The sequence below is a fragment of the Lissotriton helveticus genome, chromosome 5_1 (assembly GCF_964261635.1).
Source record: "Lissotriton helveticus chromosome 5_1, aLisHel1.1, whole genome shotgun sequence".
Taxonomy (NCBI): Eukaryota; Metazoa; Chordata; class Amphibia; order Caudata; family Salamandridae; genus Lissotriton; species Lissotriton helveticus.
Window position 1 is genome coordinate 1,650,731,818 of NC_136065.1, and position 20,342 is coordinate 1,650,752,159.

General features: G+C 42.3%; 8 non-coding genes across 8 annotated transcripts; all 8 read left to right on the plus strand.

Annotated features, from left to right (window-relative positions):
* The first annotated feature begins 227 nt into the window (after window positions 1-227).
* On the plus strand, window positions 228-300 carry TRNAR-UCG (transfer RNA arginine (anticodon UCG)). Its single transcript has one exon. It is a non-coding gene; the product is annotated as a tRNA-Arg (tRNA).
* Window positions 301-1,822: 1,522 nt separating this feature from the next.
* TRNAQ-UUG (transfer RNA glutamine (anticodon UUG)) lies at window positions 1,823-1,895 on the plus strand. Its single transcript has one exon. It is a non-coding gene; the product is annotated as a tRNA-Gln (tRNA).
* Window positions 1,896-2,698: 803 nt separating this feature from the next.
* Window positions 2,699-2,771, plus strand: TRNAR-CCU (transfer RNA arginine (anticodon CCU)). The gene has a single exon. It is a non-coding gene; the product is annotated as a tRNA-Arg (tRNA).
* A 646-nt stretch (window positions 2,772-3,417) lies between these two features.
* Window positions 3,418-3,490, plus strand: TRNAR-UCG (transfer RNA arginine (anticodon UCG)). Its single transcript has one exon. It is a non-coding gene; the product is annotated as a tRNA-Arg (tRNA).
* Window positions 3,491-4,293: 803 nt separating this feature from the next.
* Window positions 4,294-4,366, plus strand: TRNAR-CCU (transfer RNA arginine (anticodon CCU)). Its single transcript has one exon. It is a non-coding gene; the product is annotated as a tRNA-Arg (tRNA).
* Window positions 4,367-5,012: 646 nt separating this feature from the next.
* On the plus strand, window positions 5,013-5,085 carry TRNAR-UCG (transfer RNA arginine (anticodon UCG)). Its single transcript has one exon. It is a non-coding gene; the product is annotated as a tRNA-Arg (tRNA).
* An 803-nt stretch (window positions 5,086-5,888) lies between these two features.
* On the plus strand, window positions 5,889-5,961 carry TRNAR-CCU (transfer RNA arginine (anticodon CCU)). The gene has a single exon. It is a non-coding gene; the product is annotated as a tRNA-Arg (tRNA).
* Window positions 5,962-6,607: 646 nt separating this feature from the next.
* TRNAR-UCG (transfer RNA arginine (anticodon UCG)) lies at window positions 6,608-6,680 on the plus strand. Its single transcript has one exon. It is a non-coding gene; the product is annotated as a tRNA-Arg (tRNA).
* Window positions 6,681-20,342: the final 13,662 nt, after the last annotated feature.

The window sequence follows — 20,342 nt, forward strand, 5'->3', positions numbered from 1 at the left end:
CATACTATGAGCTTTAATCTCATGAAGAAAGAGGTTTAAATGCAAAAAAGAAAACAATAGCTTATCGTACTGGTGACATTCTCATTATATAAATTCCAAAAAAGTGATTTAATTGAAAGGAGCTGAAAAAACCCCACAATGGTTTGTAAACTTAAATAACTATAAATAATTTATTTTCCATCCTTGCATACCACCTACAGTATATAAATAAACGCAGCAAGACACATGACCGCATGGCCTAATGGATAAGGCATCTGACTTCGAATCAGAAGATTGAGGGTTCGAGTCCCTTCGTGGTCGGTTTTTGCCAATGGTCACACAATTCAGGTTTCCATTCAGAATGGAAGCAGGCTCTTCCAATACTCTCATAGCCATCATGTTCTCATTCCTAATTAATAATAAAGTGGAGTACATACTGCACAGTCATTTAGATTGCATCTTCAGTCTAAAATCTAGTGCATTTAAGTGGCATTAAAAAGTGCTTCTATGTACACGCACTGAATATGTACTAGGTTTGCAGAATTTTGACTTCACAGAATGGGTTTTTAGCTTAAGTGTGTGTAGATGAACTGCAAGGTGTGTAAGTATGTGTTCATAGAGTGCTTCAAGTGTAAAATCTGTATGATTTGTGCAGTTAAAGTGCTAATTTTCCCTACGAGAAAGAAAAGTACTACAGAAGAATTATAAAGGATTGGCACATTGGCTGCCTTTGCTGATGACACAGTTGGCTAATTTGTAAAGCACTGGTCTATTAAGTTGCAGAGTGTGGTTGAACTTGGTTAGTAGACTTAGTGCCTGTTTCTGTGTCCTGCTGAAGACAAGGACGGCTTGATACCACTGTCAAAGCCCAGTTTAATGAGAAAAGCATCCATGGAAGAAGAAGTGTTGATTCGAAAATGGTTCTCCTCCAATTTCTCTGCACTTGCTACAAATGCAGAGTCTCCATTATAGCACAGAACAGAGTGTTAAAGTCGGGGATGGAAGAGGATGAAAATGGGAAGTTTACTTATGGAGAGAACTGAGAAATATCCTGTGTGCAGACACCAGTGTTGGACGATTGAATACATTTAAATAATGCCTCTAGATTGCTGGCATTTATCGGTGCCTCAGTGGCCTAATGGATAAGGCACCGACCTCCTAAGCCAGGGATAGTGGGTTCGAGTCCCATCTGAGGTGCAAACCAAAGTTCACTCTTACTTTTCCAGAAAAATAAGTATATTTATTACATGCTTCCTCTCAGATGTTTATGAGGTATTAGGAACTTTGAAATGGTACCATTTTACTTCTGTACTCTTCAGAGTCATGTTGATGTTCTGAAACTACAAAGTCAATTTTTAAACACCTATCTTTGTCAGATGCATTTTTGACCCGGCAGAAGATATTTCTTTGGAAAAAATGATTTGAATTGGATTGGTATAACTGTTGTTTCTAGAGGTGGTGAAAGGCTTTCAGGCACTTGAATAGGGCAAGTCAGGATTCATGAAACGTATACAACCTTTGAGTGTGTGTAAATTGGAATATCCAGGAAGGAGCAGTTTGTACTACTTTCAAAACAGTTTCTCTCCACTTCTGGAAACATCCAGAGCTATATAAAGCATACTCTGAGCTTTAATCTCATGAAGAAAGAGGTTTAAATGCAAAAAAGAAAACAATAGCTTATCGTACTGGTGACATTCTCATTATATAAATTCCAAAAAAGTGATTTAATTGAAAGGAGCTGAAAAAACCCCACAATGGTTTGTAAACCTAAATAACTATAAATAATATATTTTCCATCCTTGCATACCAACTACAGTATATAAATAAATGCAGCAGGACACCTGACCGCGTGGCCTAATGGATAAGGCGTCTGACTTTGAATCAGAAGATTGAGGGTTCGAGTCCCTTCGTGGTCGGTTTTTGCCAATGGTCACACAATTCAGGTTTCCATTCAGAATGGAAGCAGGCTCTTCCAATACTCTCATAGCCATCATGTTCTCATTCCTAATTAATAATAAAGTGGAGTACATACTGCACAGTCATTTAGATTACATCTTCTGTCTAAAATCTAGTGCATTTAAGTGGCATTAAAAAGTGCTTCTATGTACACGCACTGAATATGTACTAGGTTTGAGGAATTTTGACTTCACAGAATGGGTTTTTAGCTTAAGTGTGTGTAGATGAACTGCAAGGTGTGTAAGTATGTGTTCATGGAGTGCTTCAAGTGTAAAATCTGTATGATTTGTGCAGTTAAAGTGCTAATTTTGCCTACGAGAAAGAAAAGTACTACAGAAGAATTATAAAGGATTGGCACATTGGCTGCCTTTGCTGATGACACAGTTGGCTAATTTGTAAAGCATTGGCCTATTAAGTTGCAGAGTGTGGTTTAACTTGGTTAGTAGACTTGGTGCCTGTTTCTGTGTCCTGCTGAAGACAAGGACGGCTTGATACCACTGTCAAAGCCCAGTTTAATGAGAAAAGCATCCATGGAAGAAGAAGTGTTGATTCGAAAATGGTACTCCTCCAATTTCTCTGCACTTGCTACAAATGCAGAGTCTCCATTATAGCACAGAACAGAGTGTTAAAGTCGGGGATGGAAGAGGATGAAAATGGGAAGTTTACTTATGGAGAGAACTGAGAAATATCCTGTGTGCAGACACCAGTGTTGGACGATTGAATACATTTAAATAATGCCTCTAGATCGCTGGCATTTATCTGTGCCTCAGTGGCCTAATGGATAAGGCACTGGCCTCCTAAGCCAGGGATTGTGGGTTCGAGTCCCACCTGAGGTGCAAACCAAAGTTCACTCTTACTTTTCCAGAAAAATAAGTATATTTATTACATGCTTCCTCTCAGATGTTTATGAGGTATTAGGAACTTTGAAATGGTACCATTTTACTTCTGTACTCTTCAGAGTCATGTTGATGTTCTGAAACTACAAAGTAAATTTTTAAACACCTATCTTTGTCAGATGCATTTTTGACCCGACAGAAGATATTCCTTTGGAAAAAATGATTTGAATTGGATTGGTGTAACTGTTGTTCCTAGAGGTGGTGAAAGGCTTTCAGGCACTTGAATAGGCCAAGTCAGGATTCATGAAACGTATACAACCTTTGAGTGTGTGTAAATTGGAATATCCAGGAAGGAGCAGTTTGTACTACTTTCAAAACAGTTTCTCTCCAATTCTGGAAACATCCAGAGCTATATAAAGCATACTCTGAGCTTTAATCTCATGAAGAAAGAGGTTTAAATGCAAAAAAGAAAACAATAGCTTATCGTACTGGTGACATTCTCATTATATAAATTACAAAAAAGTGATTTAATTGAAAGGAGCTGAAAAAACCCCACAATGGTTTGTAAACTTAAATAACTATAAATAATTTATTTTCCATCCTTGCATACCACATACAGTATATAAATAAACGCAGCAGGACACATGACCGCATGGCCTAATGGATAAGGCGTCTGACTTCGAATCAGAAGATTGAGGGTTCGAGTCCCTTCGTGGTCGGTTTTTGCCAATGGTCACACAATTCAGGTTTACATTCAGAATGGAAGCAGGCTCTTCCAATACTCTCATAGCCATCATGTTCTCATTCCTAATTAATAATAAAGTGGAGTACATACTGCACAGTCATTTAGATTGCATCTTCAGTCTAAAATCTAGTGCATTTAAGTGGCATTAAAAAGTGCTTCTATGTACACGCACTGAATATGTACTAGGTTTGCAGAATTTTGACTTCACAGAATGGGTTTTTAGCTTAAGTGTGTGTAGATGAACTGCAAGGTGTGTAAGTATGTGTTCATGGAGTGCTTCAAGTGTAAAATCTGTATGATTTGTGCAGTTAAAGTGCTAATTTTGCCTACGAGAAAGAAAAGTACTACAGAAGAATTATAAAGGATTGGCACATTGGCTGCCTTTGCTGATGACACAGTTGGCTAATTTGTAAAGCACTGGTCTATTAAGTTGCAGAGTGTGGTTGAACTAAGTTAGTAGACTTAGTGCCTGTTTCTGTGTCCTGCTGAAGACAAGGACGGCTTGATACCACTGTCAAAGCCCAGTTTAATGAGAAAAACATCCATGGAAGAAGAAGTGTTGATTCGAAAGTGGTACTCCTCCAATTTCTCTGCACATGCTACAAATGCAGAGTCTCCATTATAGCACAGAACAGAGTGTTAAAGTCAGGGATGGAAGAGGATGAAAATGGGAAGTTTACTTATGGAGAGAACTGAGAAATATCCTGTGTGCAGACACCAGTGTTGGACGATTGAATACATTTAAATAATGCCTCTAGATTGCTGGCATTTATCGGTGCCTCAGTGGCCTAATGGATAAGGCACTGGCCTCCTAAGCCAGGGATATTGGGTTCGAGTCCCATCTGAGGTGCAAACCAAAATTCACTCTTACTTTTCCAGAAAAATAAGTATATTTATTACATGCTTCCTCTCAGATGTTTATGAGGTATTAGGAACTTTGAAATGGTACCATTTTACTTCTGTACTCTTCAGAGTCATGTTGATGTTCTGAAACTACAAAGTCAATTTTTAAACACCTATCTTTGTCAGATGCATTTTTGACCCGGCAGAAGATATTCCTTTGGAAAAAATGATTTGAATTGGATTGGTATAACTGTTGTTTCTAGAGGTGGTGAAAGGCTTTCAGGCACTTGAATAGGGCAAGTCAGGATTCATGAAACGTATACAACCTTTGAGTGTGTGTAAATTGGAATATCCAGGAAGGAGCAGTTTGTACTACTTTCAAAACAGTTTCTCTCCACTTCTGGAAACATCCAGAGCTATATAAAGCATACTCTGAGCTTTAATCTCATGAAGAAAGAGGTTTAAATGCAAAAAAGAAAACAATAGCTTATCGTACTGGTGACATTCTCATTATATAAATTCCAAAAAAGTGATTTAATTGAAAGGAGCTGAAAAAACCCCACAATGGTTTGTAAACCTAAATAACTATAAATAATATATTTTCCATCCTTGCATACCAACTACAGTATATAAATAAATGCAGCAGGACACCTGACCGCGTGGCCTAATGGATAAGGCGTCTGACTTCGAATCAGAAGATTGAGGGTTCGAGTCCCTTCGTGGTCGGTTTTTGCCAATGGTCACACAATTCAGGTTTCCATTCAGAATGGAAGCAGGCTCTTCCAATACTCCGATAGCCATCATGTTCTCATTCCTAATTAATAATAAAGTGGAGTACATACTGCACAGTCATTTAGATTGCATCTTCTGTCTAAAATCTAGTGCATTTAAGTGGCATTAAAAAGTGCTTCTATGTACACGCACTGAATATGTACTAGGTTTGAGGAATTTTGACTTCACAGAATGGGTTTTTAGCTTAAGTGTGTGTAGATGAACTGCAAGGTGTGTAAGTATGTGTTCATGGGGTGCTTCAAGTGTAAAATCTGTATGATTTGTGAAGTTAAAGTGCTAATTTTGCCTACGACAAAGAAAAGTACTACAGAAGAATTATAAAGGTTTGGCACATTGGCTGCCTTTGCTGATGACACAGTTGGCTAATTTGTAAAGCACTGGTCTATTAAGTTGCAGAGTGTGGTTGAACTTGGTTAGTAGACTTAGTGCCTGTTTCTGTGTCCTGCTGAAGACAAGGACGGCTTGATACCACTGTCAAAGCCCAGTTTAATGAGAAAAGCATCCATGGAAGAAGAAGTGTTGATTCGAAAGTGGTACTCCTCCAATTTCTCTGCACATGCTACAAATGCAGAGTCTCCATTATAGCACAGAACAGAGTGTTAAAGTCGGGGATGGAAGAGGATGAAAATGGGAAGTTTACTTATGGAGAGAACTGAGAAATATCCTGTGTGCAGACACCAGTGTTGGACGATTGAATACATTTAAATAATGCCTCTAGATTGCTGGCATTTATCGGTGCCTCAGTGGCCTAATGGATAAGGCACTGGCCTCCTAAGCCAGGGATAGTGGGTTCGAGTCCCATCTGAGGTGCAAACCAAAGTTCACTCTTACTTTTCCAGAAAAATAAGTATATTTATTACATGCTTCCTCTCAGATGTTTATGAGGTATTAGGAACTTTGAAATGGTACCATTTTACTTCTGTACTCTTCAGAGTCATGTTGATGTTCTGAAACTACAAAGTCAATTTTTAAACACCTATCTTTGTCAGATGCATTTTTGACCCGGCAGAAGATATTCCTTTGGAAAAAATGATTTGAATTGGATTGGTATAACTGTTGTTTCTAGAGGTGGTGAAAGGCTTTCAGGCACTTGAATAGGGCAAGTCAGGATTCATGAAACGTATACAACCTTTGAGTGTGTGTAAATTGGAATATCCAGGAAGGAGCAGTTTGTACTACTTTCAAAACAGTTTCTCTCCACTTCTGGAAACATCCAGAGCTATATAAAGCATACTCTGAGCTTTAATCTCATGAAGAAAGAGGTTTAAATGCAAAAAAGAAAACAATAGCTTATCGTACTGGTGACATTCTCATTATATAAATTCCAAAAAAGTGATTTAATTGAAAGGAGCTGAAAAAACCCCACAATGGTTTGTAAACCTAAATAACTATAAATAATATATTTTCCATCCTTGCATACCAACTACAGTATATAAATAAATGCAGCAGGACACCTGACCGCGTGGCCTAATGGATAAGGCGTCTGACTTCGAATCAGAAGATTGAGGGTTCGAGTCCCTTCGTGGTCGGTTTTTGCCAATGGTCACACAATTCAGGTTTCCATTCAGAATGGAAGCAGGCTCTTCCAATACTCCCATAGCCATCATGTTCTCATTCCTAATTAATAATAAAGTGGAGTACATACTGCACAGTCATTTAGATTGCATCTTCTGTCTAAAATCTAGTGCATTTAAGTGGCATTAAAAAGTGCTTCTATGTACACGCACTGAATATGTACTAGGTTTGAGGAATTTTGACTTCACAGAATGGGTTTTTAGCTTAAGTGTGTGTAGATGAACTGCAAGGTGTGTAAGTATGTGTTCATGGAGTGCTTCAAGTGTAAAATCTGTATGATTTGTGCAGTTAAAGTGCTAATTTTGCCTACGAGAAAGAAAAGTACTACAGAAGAATTATAAAGGATTGGCACATTGGCTGCCTTTGCTGATGACACAGTTGGCTAATTTGTAAAGCATTGGCCTATTAAGTTGCAGAGTGTGGTTGAACTTGGTTAGTAGACTTGGTGCCTGTTTCTGTGTCCTGCTGAAGACAAGGACGGCTTGATACCACTGTCAAAGCCCAGTTTAATGAGAAAAGCATCCATGGAAGAAGTGTGGAAAAGTAAATTTTGCCATGTTATATGTGCCTACGTGTTCCCCATCTTATGTTATATGTGCATGATCGATATGCATGTATTCCCCTCTGATCGATTAAAGACGCAATTACAGTTGTGTCCATCTCTAGTATGCCAGTTTCCAGTCTTTGTGAATACAATGAATATTAGGCCTATGTAAAGCTACGTTGCCACGTTTTACAGTGTGCACGTTAATTCATTGAATTATCCCCGTTTCTAGGCCTCAAAAGGGCCCGGACTCAGATTCAGCTACTGTCTCCTGAAACCTCTCCGAGGAGCGATACAGCCCCCACCTGTATCCCTGACCCTTCACTTACTTCATGCCACGCAGTGCCCGGCCCGGCCTGGCTCTGCCTCCCAGTCTGCCAAGAGTATGTTATGTTTCTAGTTATCAGTCCAGCCCTCCTTCTCTGCATTCCTAAGCTACTGAATCACATCAATAGTTTCCGTCATGGTCTAGCCTTTATGTCTCCATGTAAGAGAAATACTGTATTAATATTCATAGAATACTCCTCGCACACGCACTACATATAGAATTATGTATGCACCAGTCTTAGTGTCTGTTAGCCTTTGCCCTGATAACTTTTGGATTCTATCAACATGTACTATAAACACCAGATACTAGATATGCCTAGGTACATGTCGCTCTGACCCTCCAGACTTTAGTCTCCTCTTCTAGGGCAGAAGTCATAGCCCCCAGTTCTCCCTGGTAACACGTCATTGCCAGTTTGCGCGCACCACTAGGTTAGAGGTCCCAGCTGCTCAGGTAGCCCCCTCCATGTTTCCGCCCCTTTTTATGACATATTCTGTTACGTTTACATCACATGTCTATGTATACGCCCTGTACACACCTCTTGTTACACCCACTTTATGCCTTATCTTTCGCGACTGCTACAAACCACGCCTACTGCTACGCCTACTGTATTGAATGTAATGTATTTTGTTTAACTATATATATTGTACACTGTTATTAAAAGCCAGCCTTATTCCTGCCCCCGGCAGCTGCCATCCTATTCCCATGCAGGCTGTCCTGTTCCTGTCCTTTTATGATTAATTAAAGCCTGTATACTCCAGCTACCTCGTATCTTGACTCTTATTTATTGAGCTAACCGTTTATTGATTATAGTCAAAAATAGATCAGGTAATTAATTATTTATTTACCACATAATGGCGCCCGAATAGGGACTTGCCCTTTCCCCACGCGCCGGAGAAGCCACGCAGGCCCCCTGATCCTCTGCAGCCGTGACGGAACCATACCGGCCACGTGCAGATATTTCTGCTTCAAGTATCCCTCAGGCCCACGGAGGAGACAGAGGTTGCGGTCCAGCGTCCAGACGAGGCGGTGGAGGAACGCGGCGAGTCCCGACCAGAGCCCAAGCAGAGAGTCCAAGGTCCGAGGTATCCGGAGGCCCACCTGTAACTGAAGTCTGAAGTTCGTCCGTCCGTCGTCATAGCAGTCCAGTCCAGTCCGAGGCCTTCCGTTCTTGCTGCCCGGTGAGTACCGTTGCTGGGGTAGTATCTAGACAGGGTCAATTAATTTGTCTCTGGTCCGTGGGTTTGGGTACACAGATCCAACACGAAGTGTCCACCTAGGTGGATGCGGGTCCTGACGTGTCTCTTTATGAGACCGGTAAGTTTCGTACTGTTTTAGCAGTGCATCTAGTCATTCCAGTAAGTTCTGTTCTGTTCTCGAGAAATTCATGTGTTCTGTTCTCAGTATTCCAGGTGATATTCTGTCCGAACTGTTAAATGTCAATTCATGTGTTTTCAGTGTCGTGGTATGAGTGATTTGTTTTTCAAGTTATTATTGTTGTGTTTATCGTGTATTGTATTGTGTCTAGATTCCAGTCTGAGTCATGCCTCTGTTCTCGAAATTACGTCAGTTAAGAACCAGAAAAGGTCTGCTCGAAGAAGCAGTTCCTGTCCCGCCTAGGGACAGTCCAGGTCATTTTATGTATCATAAACATGGCATAAGTGCCATATTGTATCTAGACTTATGGGTCGAGTATACTAAAGATCTAGAAGAGAAATATAGATGGCCTGTATCAGGTACATGGGATGCCGAGTGCATCATGCGAGTAGAAGAAGCATTATGGAAAAAGAAATCCAGACAGTCCCAGAAAGATGCCATCGAGTTATGGCGCAAAGAATCTCATAAAAGAACCGAAAAAGAAATCAGAAAGTTAGAATTAAGTAGGGAATCCTCAGAGAAAGCCCAAGAAAGGGAACTTCTAGAAGAAGGTGAACGAGTTAAAGCCGAACAGTCAGACAGACAGAGAAATGCCCTTATAAAGGGTATGTATCCTCTTCTTGCCGAGGGCTTGCCAAAAGCAACCCCGGAAGCACCATGTAATTTCCCGCCGCCATTAGTTCCGATTAAGCTACGTCACAAACCGACCGCAGCTGATATTTTTCTCTCGTCCTATTTGGACGACACAGTCCCAGAATATGCTAATCCTGTTCCGCCAGCTCCTGTAAATAATGTAATTCCTGTTCCTCCAGCCACCGGGGCACCTGTCACAGTACCTGTTACGGTACCCCCGGTCCAGCCCATAGTACAAGTTCCCGCTACATCGGTCACTCTGCCAGCACGAAGAGTATCAGTCGACGATTCTAGTATAGGGGCCGCGGGGGGAGGTCCTCCTCGTACCCCGCCCCAACACAAACGTGTAACGTTAGTCGAGTTACATGAACGTGCGTTACAGCGTACGCCTAAATTTCAGTCAGTTGCAGATATCAAGCGAGCTCTTACCGAATGCCGTTATGATCCAGTCCCAGGCGATGATAATATGGTTATATATTCATTACGCGTAAGACGGGTGACCGAGTATTTGGACACCCTACCGAATATGAAAGAAGATCTAGACAGAGTATATCGTTTCATCCGTACAGGGGATGATCCAGAAAGTATTGGCGAAGCCATGTCTCTAAGGAAAGCTGAGACTCAGCTCATGCTATTAAAGTTTCTAGTTAATTGTTTAATAAGGGAACAAGATTATCCGACTAAAGATCCGACCGAAATGAGAGTTTTGACAAAGTGGAGTGATCATATAGCCGAGGGAAGACACAAGACACTAGGTAGTATAGAGAGTATGTACAAGAAAATTCGTAAGGAAATAATAAGGTTGCACGAGAAACGCAAAGCAGCACAAGTAAGCGAGAAAGAAGACGATTCTGATACTGAAGAGGTAGACGACGAGAATCCTACCAGAATAGCGTATGTAGGTAAATCTAGACTTCCCGACCGACATTCACGCCTAGAACACAAGAAAGTCTTTCCTCCTCCAGCACCAGAACAAGGTTCTCTCGAGCAAGTATTTCAAGTTACCGATCACATCCTGAAATCACGAATCGGTTATAGTGAACTTAGTACCATGCATGAACAAGAACTAGCCCGATCAGCGGTCCAATGGACTACTGATTCTACCACTTTTCCAGACGAAATAGTGGCACAAATGTTTCTGAAACTGCCCCCAGCCGAGCAGCGACTGGTGGGTAGGTATATGATCCAGCACCTCATTACACTGTATGAGGGACAACATTCTGATCCAGGTCCGTTACATGATGTTCTGAACGAGTTACTCCAGTATAGATGGAGAGGTTTAGGTACCGATTTAATTAGTGTTATTCTAGAACAGCGCCACAAATATAGAACGTTTCTGAATCCGCATTTTGTTCACGTCTCACCCCCAGGAAGTAAACCATTTTACATAGATAGACAGCATCCATTACGGGAAGTACATCCAGTTAGGACAGAGGGTGGTGAAATGCAACGAGTATTTGTTTACACCCCTATCACAAAGATGGAACTCTTAGAGATGAAGAAATTAATTCCCTGTCACGACAAAGATCCAGCAGGGTTCCATCGAGAATTAAAAGACATGCTCCGTATGGGAGAATACACGTATCCAGATATCATTAAAATGCTAAAAGTCCTGTTGCCCGCAGGGGTATATGAAAAACTCAAGGAAAAAGAATGGGAGGTGGGAGAGAAAAAGATTGATTGGACAGCTCTAGAAGCTGAAGACACTACACGAGTACCAGGTACCGGTCTTGGGGACAAATGTAAAGAATTGCCCGAGTTATTGATACAAGTTTTGCCAAGGTTACTAGCCACGAAAAAGGAAGATTGGGATGCAATCTCAGCATGTAAACAGAAACAGGATGAAGACACTAGTGATTTTTATTCTAGATTCGAGAAATGTTTTATTATTAACAGTGGTCTGAAGACGAGTAGCGAGTCATACCCTCATCTTTTTGTTACTAAACTAGTCGAGAATTCAAGCCCACAAGTTAAAAATCGAGTTTTGAAAGTCGAAAGTACCTGGCAAGCTAGTACCCCGTCACAAATGCTTCAGATGCTCCAGTATCACCAGAATAGAATCAGGGAAGAGCAAGAACACGAAAGGAGATGTATGAAAGACACGAAAATGAAAGTACTAGTTGCACAATCTGTTCCACAAGACAGTCAGAAGAGGGGTCCGAATCAAGCCAGTCATCCTGCAGCTCCCGTTAAAGGGACATGCAATTATTGTAAACAACCAGGTCATTTTATAAACGAGTGTGCAGTTCTGAAACACAATATAGCAACTGGTAAGACTAAAGAAAGACCACGTCCGCCTAGACAAGAACAAGTTTCACAGATTTCTCAGCCACCACAGAATGCACAACAGACAGTTCCAGTGCCGCAGCCTATCGCTGCAACACAGCATGTTACACAGCAGATGTACCAGTATGCTCAGTCAGAGTATCCAGAGTATCAACAGTATTCATGAAACAGCCTAGAGAGGGAGGTAGTAGTACATACGAGGATGGTCTGAGTATTGCAAATATAATATACATATATATACGATTCTAAATAGAACCACGGTCACCTTTAGAATTGAAAACAATCAAAAGGATATCTAATTTTTCATTTCATTCATTATGGCATTTTATTCATTTATAGCCAAGATTATGAAAAGCAATTTGTGGTAGAAACATGTAATTATAACATCATTACATTCCATATTCGAAATCGGTGCTCTCTGTGAAAAGGGGAAGGGTAAGTGAATGAGTGAAGGGGACAGAGTAAAGGTGTTGTGACATAATAGTTGCATCCAAGTTAAAAATGAAAAACCTCTACAACCAGACTAATGGGCAAAGGTTCCCAATTTTACATCACACATAGATGGTGAGAATACATCTCTTATTTAGGTCCTATGGTGTGTCAAGGAAAATAGGCGTATTTCTACGTTTCGACCCCTGATACGCAAGAAGGGCAATTCACAGCCTCATGTTGGGGTCTTCATCAGGAAGAGGAAGGAGAGCCTATAAGGTAATATGAATACACAAATCAGAATTTTACAGAAGGTGAACAAACGTGGTAACATTATTCAAGGTAGTTATGTGGGTGGTTACCTACATCAGCAAACGGTCGTGGAATGTACCGTCCGCAGGGGGGGCTTCCAAATGCTCCGATGAAAACTGAAATACAATGAAATAGGTGCCATCAGGGCCCTATACTTTACTAGATCAAGGGTTTTATCGGGGGTGGCAGATGGGGGGACTTACTTAGCGTGCCGGTAGAAAATGGGCACAGGTAGGTCTGTCCTCGAAGGGTATATTGGTCTGAAAGAAGAAGGGGAAGCTCCTTTTAGCATGATATGCCGTTATGGTGAATAAGGTACAGCACTGAGGCCAATTTAAAAAATAGGGATCAATGCTCCCACATTTGTTACCTTACAGGGGTGAGGTCAAAGTCGCCCTGTTACTCCAAACGCGTGTTGAATCACGATGGAAATCGCGGTGCCGGTTTATTTTACTAGAAAAACAAAGCGGAACTAAATTCAGTTTACTTGGTCCGCTGGGTACACTAAACTTGAGTAAGTGTGGCCGATTGTAATTGCGGGGCGCCCGATCGGCTGGTTTAATCTGCACATACCTTCTGAAATTGGAACGCGCATCAGCGCTGTCACTTCCCCGGCGGCCTGCATCCAAATGAACTCGCGGTGCAGGCGCTCAATGCCAGTGACTGCTAGATGAAAAAGGAGCTCGGCCCGCCGGTCCAATGGGATCGGGGCCTGATTCGCGCGCTCCATGGAGTATTCTTAAAGGGATAGTTTCCCCGTATGGAGAACAAAACTGGCTAAACACTGGTAAGCCAGAGCCAGTTATGGGCGGTTGTTTCTGAGAACAGATCTCAAATTCTGGCAAGTGAAATAGCAGGCAGAGACACCGTGGGTGAGAATGCATGGAAGTACATTGTCTCCTGTTGGGCCTACACCGGAGCAGTGGAACACAAGGTGGTGATACAGTATGTTACACCTCTATATATTTTTAGCAGCAATATTAACATGTCTAAGACCGGACAAATTACACACAAGTACATTGTCTCCTGTTGGGCCTACACCGGAGCAGTGGAACACAAGGTGGTGATACAGTAGGTTACACCTCTATACATTTTTAGCAGCAATATTAACATGTCTAAGACCGGACAAATTACACATGGATGCGGATACCTGAAAACAGCAACAAATGGTACACAGTCCTCATGAATGTCCAGAGCGTGTTATGTGTGGTGTCACGTTATTTTTACTGGTAATTATGCACATGTGTAAGTACAGGTAGAGATACAGTTACCCAGGGTCTATTCGGGATTGAGTCCCGCCATCTGCGAGAAACTAGCCTCCAGTTCATTCAGCCCCTTGTTTATTGTTTGGAACTTCTGCATCCATTTGCATTCCCTTGTGTCAAGAGCGGCAGCTAGATTACCTCCCCGAGGGCCGAGGGTGATTTTTTCAATTATCAACCAGCGGATGGACTCTGGTGGATGGTTTTTCTCAGTGAAGTGTTCCACCAAAGGGGCCCCTGGGGTTGTACAGCGAATCCTGCTACAATGCTGGAAAATGCGGTTCTTGGCTTTTTGCTGTGTCTGTCCAATGTACATGAGGTTGCATGGGCAAAAAATCGCATAAATCACTCCGCTTGTGTTACAATTGGTCAGAGATTTAAGGTCTACTGTCTGGTCGTTGTACCGTATTTGCTTGGTCTCCAGACACAACGGGCAGGCCTTACATTTTGTACATTTGAAATGGCCCAGCAGTTCAGGTAGGTTCCATAGGTTCCGAATTGTCGGTGACGGTGGGGTTTCCAGTAGAGATCGCACCACCGAGTCCCTTACGTTCCTTGATCTTTTAAAGGCGTGCATAGGAGGGTCAGGAACTTGCAAAATTTCTCCTACCAGACCCCAGTGTTGGTTCACAATTTTGCGAATGGCATTGCTTTCGGTGCAGAAGGTGGTTACACATATCATACGCTCTTGTGTTGTTTTTCTGATCCTTGGTTCGAGTAAGGTTGCCCTGTCTTGAAACCACGCCCTTTTCCTGGATCTTTTCACTAGGCGTTTGGGATAGCCTCTGTCAATTAGACGGGTGATCAGGTCATCAGATTCCCTGAAGAAATCTTCTTTAAAGGAACAGTTTCTCCGGAGGCGGAGGAACTGCCCGAAGGGCAGATTGTCCCTTAAACCTCTAGTGTGGTGACTGGTATATCTTAACAAGGAATTCCTTTCAGATGGCTTACGGTAAAGGGTGGTGTAGAGGTGGCCTTCCTTTTCCTTGATACTGATATCCAGGAAATCAATCGATTCTCTGTTGGATTGCATAGTGAATTTAATATCTGGCGATTGATTGTTCAGCCAGGCCAGGAATGCATGGAGAGGTTCAACTTGGCCAGTCCATATCATGAGGACATCATCGATGTATCGGTGCCAAGATGTGATCATCGCTCTGTATGGATTATTGTGTGAGAGGATGGTATCCTTTTCCAATTCTGACATAAAAAGAATCGCCAAGTCTGGAGCAAAGGCCGCGCCCATCGCTACTCCTTTGTTTTGTTCGTAGAAGTTATTTTGAAAAATAAAGAAATTTCTAGTCATTGCAATATCCAGTAGTGCCACTATGAATTCTGTTGGCACTGGGGTAGGTTGCACACGTCCATCTAGTATTCTCCTCATACAGTCCAATGCTGGTCTCTGGGGAATGCTGGTGTATAAGGAGATGATGTCCATTGTTACCAAGATCTGTTCCTCTTTGTTGAATGGCCTCTGATCAATGTGGTTGATGACTTGCGTTGTATCTCTAAGATAAGTGGGGGTGGCCTCTGCTAGTGGTTTTAGGAACACATCGATATACTTACAAAGAGGCTCCAGCAGAGAGCCACAACCGGAGATGATGGGTCTTCCCGGTGGTTTGGCTGGATCCTTGTGGACTTTAGGTAAAACGTAGATGGTGGGTGTTCTTGGTTGGTCTACATTTAGATATTCGAACTCTTTCTTGGAGAGAAAGCCCATCTCTAACGCCTTAGTTGTTATGGCAGTGATGTCCGTGCGTATTTCTTTGGTTGGGTCACGCCTTAAGGGTCTGTAGCTGATACCATCTGATAGTTGGGATAGAATCTCCGCCTTGTAGTCCTCCACATCTAGTACCACTATAGATCCGCCTTTGTCTGCTGGCTTAATCACTATCGCCTTGTTGTTCTTCAGCGATTCCAAGGCAGACCTCTCGCCACTGGTGATGTTGTGTCTCACATAGTGTTTTTGATCAATGGTTCTGAGGACATCTCTCATGACGACGCTTTCATATGTCAGGATTTCATGAGTCACTAAGGATGCTGTGGGCATGAAGGTGGATGGTGGTCTTAAATTAGTAAAGGCTGTCATGGCTGACGTTGGTTTGTTCCTAAAGAAGTATTTCAGCCTTAGTTTTCGGAAAAACCTTGTCAATTCAGTCTGGACGTTGAATTTGTTAGGGTAAGAGGTAGGCACATAGGATAAACCTTTACAGAGAATGTTGCTTTCATTCTTGGTAAGTGTGTACTTAGATAGGTTCATGATCGGGTTGGTCCTGGTCGGCATGTTGTTCACCATCTGTAGGTCTTCCTCCTGGTGCTCCTCTCCCCGTGGTCTTCTTGTTGGAAATGCACTTGCTTGGGGGTATTGCCTTGCGGTCTCCCATTGTCCCAGTTCTGTTGGTTGTGTCCTCGGTTCGAGCGGTTGTTCCATGATCCTCCCCGGCCGCGTCCTCGCGGGGGTCTCCACTGGCTTTCCCCTAAAAAAGGCGGTTGTTGTTCGTGTGGTTGGTACCACTGATCTTGCTGTTGGTAGCTGGTACTGGGAGTGGAGTGATCGTTCTCGCTGTCCCCACTGTATGATGAATCAGAGAAATTCGTATATCTTCTGTAGCCTCTGTATCCTCCCCTGCCTCGGTTGGAAAAACGACCCTGATTGTCTTGTCTGTAGTATTCAGGCTGTAGGTAAGGATAAGTCTTTTTTCGGTCGTAATATTGAATATCTTTGGCGAGTTTCTCCAATTTTTTGTTCTGGGTTTCCACGTCAAAGTCTTTCAAGCTCTTCTTCAATCTGTCAAGAGTGTCTTTTGCATCGGCAAAAGCTGAGTGGTTGGCTATCTCAGCCTTGAGGTCATCAATTTCCTTGGTTAGTTGCTCCACCTGGTCTCTGGCGGTCTCGACTCCCAGCACCATCCAGTGCCGGGAGCAATTGTTGGCCACAAAACTGAACCCTTCTTTGAACTTAGGATTGTCAACAAAAATGGCGGGTTCGTTTCGGACTTGCAGTCCAGTGGGGATGATATTGGCCTTGAGGTAACCAGTTAGTAAATGGCCATGAAGTTTGGTACGAACCAATTTCTTCTCTAACCGCTCAAGTTTGTTGATTTTTTCGTTAAGGGAATGATCTACACTAGCGTTGGTTGTGCTTAAGAAAGCAGTCCCTGTTTCACCCCCGATAAGGTTCTTAATGTAATCCTCTGTATAGGATAGGGTCTCAAGTTCCATGTTGATGTCACCCTATCTATACACAAATGTTGATTAAATCAAAATTAATTTGATGTGAAGGAAAACCCTCGCAAGGAACACCTTGCTCTGAGAGTGTGAGTATAAAAGGGGTAGGCCCTTAAAACTCAGGACCTGGGTCCGTGGGTCAGTACATACGAGGATGGTCTGAGTATTGCAAATATAATATACATATATATACGATTCTAAATAGAACCACGGTCACCTTTAGAATTGAAAACAATCAAAAGGATATCTAATTTTTCATTTCATTCATTATGGCATTTTATTCATTTATAGCCAAGATTATGAAAAGCAATTTGTGGTAGAAACATGTAATTATAACATCATTACATTCCATATTCGAAATCGGTGCTCTCTGTGAAAAGGGGAAGGGTAAGTGAATGAGTGAAGGGGACAGAGTAAAGGTGTTGGGACATAATAGTTGCATCCAAGTTAAAAATGAAAAACCTCTACAACCAGACTAATGGGCAAAGGTTCCCAATTTTACATCACACATAGATGGTGAGAATACATCTCTTATTTAGGTCCTATGGTGTGTCAAGGAAAATAGGCGTATTTCTACGTTTCGACCCCTGATACGCAAGAAGGGCAATTCACAGCCTCATGTTGGGGTCTTCATCAGGAAGAGGAAGGAGAGCCTATAAGGTAATGTGAATACACAAATCAGAATTTTACAGAAGGTGAACAAACGTGGTAACATTATTCAAGGTAGTTATGTGGGTGGTTACCTACATCAGCAAACGGTCGTGGAATGTACCGTCCGCAGGGGGGGCTTCCAAATGCTCCGATGAAAACTGAAATACAATGAAATAGGTGCCATCAGGGCCCTATACTTTACTAGATCAAGGGTTTTATCGGGGGTGGCAGATGGGGGGACTTACTTAGCGTGCCGGTAGAAAATGGGCACAGGTAGGTCTGTCCTCGAAGGGTATATTGGTCTGAAAGAAGAAGGGGAAGCTCCTTTTAGCATGATATGCCGTTATGGTGAATAAGGTACAGCACTGAGGCCAATTTAAAAAATAGGGATCAATGCTCCCACATTTGTTACCTTACAGGGGTGAGGTCAAAGTCGCCCTGTTACTCCAAACGCGTGTTGAATCACGATGGAAATCGCGGTGCCGGTTTATTTTACTAGAAAAACAAAGCGGAACTAAATTCAGTTTACTTGGTCCGCTGGGTACACTAAACTTGAGTAAGTGTGGCCGATTGTAATTGCGGGGCGCCCGATCGGCTGGTTTAATCTGCACATACCTTCTGAAATTGGAACGCGCATCAGCGGGATCGGGGCCTGATTCGCGCGCTCCATGGAGTATTCTTAAAGGGATAGTTCTATCCCTTTAAGAATACTCCATGGAGCGCGCGAATCAGGCCCCGATCCCATTGGACCGGCGGGCCGAGCCCCTTTTTCATCTAGCAGTCACTGGCATTGAGCGCCTGCACCGCGAGTTCATTTGGATGCAGGCCGCCGGGGAAGTGACAGCGCCTACCTGTGCCCATTTTCTACCGGCACGCTAAGTAAGTCCCCCCATCTGCCACCCCCGATAAAACCCTTGATCTAGTAAAGTATAGGGCCCTGATGGCACCTATTTAATTGTATTTCAGTTTTCATCGGAGCATTTGGAAGCCCCCCCTGCGGACGGTACATTCCACGACCGTTTGCTGATGTAGGTAACCACCCACATAACTACCTTGAATAATGTTACCACGTTTGTTCACCTTCTGTAAAATTCTGATTTGTGTATTCATATTACCTTATAGGCTCTCCTTCCTCTTCCTGATGAAGACCCCAACATGAGGCTGTGAATTGCCCTTCTTGCGTATCAGGGGTCGAAACGTAGAAATACGCCTATTTTCCTTGACACACCATAGGACCTAAATAAGAGATGTATTCTCACCATCTATGTGTGATGTAAAATTGGGAACCTTTGCCCATTAGTCTGGTTGTAGAGGTTTTTCATTTTTAACTTGGATGCAACTATTATGTCACAACACCTTTACTCTGTCCCCTTCACTCATTCACTTACCCTTCCCCTTTTCACAGAGAGCACCGATTTCGAATATGGAATGTAATGATGTTATAATTACATGTTTCTACCACAAATTGCTTTTCATAATCTTGGCTATAAATGAATAAAATGCCATAATGAATGAAATGAAAAATTAGATATCCTTTTGATTGTTTTCAATTCTAAAGGTGACCGTGGTTCTATTTAGAATCGTATATATATGTATATTATATTTGCAATACTCAGACCATCCTCGTATGTACTGACCCACGGACCCAGGTCCTGAGTTTTAAGGGCCTACCCCTTTTATACTCACACTCTTAGAGAGGGAGGTAGGCTTGCCTCTCATCGAGATACCTGTAGATCAAGAGGGTCCCTATGTGCACAGTCAAGTATTAGGGAAAGACAGAAAGTTTTTGATTGATACAGGGGCAAGTAGGACTACTATCAGTCATGACGAGGTTCCAGGGGCTCCGCTCTCAGGCTCTAGAAATGTTTCCCTTGGATTTTCAGGAAAGCCTATTGTGAACGAGATTTCAAAGCCAGTTTCTCTGGAAGTTGGTCCATTGTCCCGAACTACTGATTTGTTGCTTACGAAAGCATGTCCAGAAAATTTATTAGGCATTAAAACATTGAAAGAATTAGGTGCAGTGATATGCTGTTCCCCAGAAGGAGTACGATTGTTTTTAAGAGACTTTAAAGGTCACTATGTATTACGGGATTTTGATCCAAGGTTACTAAATGTACCGCAGCATTTATGGGCGCAAGGTCCAACTGATGTAGGTTTTATGCAAATCACACCCCATCGTGTGACTCTCAAGCAAGGTATAGTCTTGCCACGAATCAGACAGTACAGATTGCCACCTGAGGCTGTAGCAGCCTTATCCAAAATTATTGACGAGCTTATTGCTCAAGGAGTGGTTGTAGAAACTGACTCCAATGTATGTAATTCTCCTATCATTCCAGTCATGAAGCGTACTGATCCAAATGCACCTCCAGTATATCGATTAGTGATTGACCTTCGAGAACTTAATAAATGTATCATACCCCAATATCCAGTAGTCCCAGATATTTCATCCCTATTGACAGCCATTGATTCTGAAACTACATTTTTCACTGTCATAGACCTCAAGAACGCATTTTTCAGTGTCCCCATTCATCCAGACAGCCAGTACCTTTTCGTTTTTTGTTTAAATGGA